A 2400-nucleotide genomic window follows, 5' to 3' on the forward strand; every position below is an offset into this window, starting at 1 on the left:
CAGCAGTAGCAGCAGTAGCAGCAGCAGCAGCAGCAGCAGCAGCAGCAGCAGCAGCAGCAGCAGCAGCAGCAGCAGCAGTAGCAGCAGCAGTAGCAGTAGCAGTAGCAGTAGCAGTAGCAGTAGTAGTAGTAGTCATACGACTATTCGTAGTCACTACGAAAATGATTGCAATCTCTCATTGAGAGTTGTGGTGAGCGGGAGGGTAATGGGTGAAGGAAAGAGTAACACGGGTTGGCCACATAGAAATAATATACTACTTAGACTATTATAGTGTCTCTATATATTTCTATGGTTGGCTCGGTCATCGATACAAATGAACTAGCGAGATCGTGCGCAAGAGCGATTATATTATATTTAGATCATATTTCTTCACCGGCAGGGTAGACGTACGTCCTCGTCATTTCAAAGTGGTACGACAGCATACATAAGAGTGGGATATTTTAAAGGGTTGTTCCAGGATAGTCCTGATTTGCGTGCCGCGTGTTCACAGAGCCAAGCTGCTTTTACAGTTATGTTACAGTCTGACAGTTTGATATGTACTTTCCGCTTACATCTGTACGACATCTCTCTAGAATTATTATGAATTGTCATGCGTGATTATAGGATGTCTTCAGAGCGAAAGCTTCACGTTAAATATTACATTTAAATAACTTTTTTGTTCGTCTTTTTCTTCTTCGGTTTCTCTCCAGTGTGAGTTCTCATGTGTGTCATCATATTGCCCGATTTTGAAAAGGCAGCATCACACAGCTCGCACTTATATGGTTTCTCTCCCGTGTGAGTTCTCATGTGTGACTTCACATTACTCAGGAAGCAGAAGGCAGCATCACACAGTTCGCACTTATACGGTCTCTCTCCCGTGTGAGTTCTCATATGTGTCTTCATATAACCCGAATACGAGAATGCAGCATCACACAGCTCACACTTATACGGTTTCTCTCCCGTGTGAGTTCTCATGTGTCTCTTCACATGACTCAGACGGGAGAAGGCAGCATCACACAGTTTGCACTTATACGGTTTATCTCCCGTGTGAGTTTTCATGTGTGTCTTCACATGACTCCGACAGGAAAAGGCAGCATCACACAGATTGCACTTATACGGTTTCTCTCCCGTGTGAGTTATCATGTGTATCTTCACAGTACCCAAATGTGTGAAGGCAGCATCACACAGATCGCACTTAAACGGTTTCTCTCCCTTGTGAGTTCTCACGAATTCCATCACGCTTCAGAGTTAGCTGCCACGCACTGGTCACATGCGCAGGGTTTCTCTTCTAGTGTTCGAGTTGTGACTACCGCAAGTCGTGCCTTGAAGATAGACGGCCGGACTCGTCACACTTGTAGAATCAACGTCCTGCATAGGCTCTCCTGCAAATTACTAAAGAGAATTAGCATCCATGATATAACTGTATACTGAAGACTAGCATTGATGTCAATTACAGAACATGCCCTGGTCATGTTCCTAAAGCCACCAATTTTTTCTGAATATCAAAACATTTTTATTACATTTTAAACGTTTGAGAAGTTTAAGCACATAATGTATATCATGAAAATAAATACACCGAACTTTTGCAATAAACATGAGCTAACCCGATAAAAAACCAAGACCTCAATCATCCGAATTGTGTTCTCGTATCAGACTGATGTTATAAATCAGTCTGCCATCAGATGTCAGTGGTGTGGTTATATACCTGATGTGAAGAGAAAACCTGTTTCATATCCTGATACCAGAACAAATGCTGATCATTTTCCCTAATTAACTTTAATAAAAGTGTCAATGACACTATAGCTCACCATATATACCATATATACCATTATATAGCATATCTCCCATTATATTCTAGTCATAATTATATATGCGTTATTTTTTATGCGAAAATAAATGTTTCAGATCTGAAAGTCTGAAATCGGGCGAAAGATGGTGCTACGATCGCCACTTTGGTTTTCGATCACCATGCAAATTAAAGCAATAAAGTTTTCCAGTCAAATTACTGTAACAAAGAATCTAAAACACAATATTACACGTAGGTATGATTAGGTAGGTAGGTAGGTAGGTAAATTTAACAAAAACGAATGAATCTAGATGGCCATTCTCATTTTTGCCAAAAAGTGGGTGTGGCTCGAAAGTAGGTCGACTGGCGTGCTCCAAAATAGGACGTTCAAATCTCTCCCATAGGAGTAACAACTGTATGCAATTTGAAACATGTGGGTCAAACGGTTCTTGAGTCATCATTGACCGTAGGCAGACACTGAAATGCATAGTGAAATTGCTAAAATCTACCTAATTTGCATAATTAAAAAAAACAAACCCATGTGATATGTTTTGGGCCAGTTCTTATTCATTCACATACCAGAAATGAGCAAAATCCGTTGAACCTGAACTGACATATGGCCATTTCCATTTTTG

Source organism: Priapulus caudatus, unplaced genomic scaffold, assembly GCF_000485595.1.
Source record: "Priapulus caudatus unplaced genomic scaffold, Priapulus_caudatus-5.0.1 Scaffold801, whole genome shotgun sequence".
Taxonomy (NCBI): Eukaryota; Metazoa; Priapulida; class Priapulimorpha; order Priapulimorphida; family Priapulidae; genus Priapulus; species Priapulus caudatus.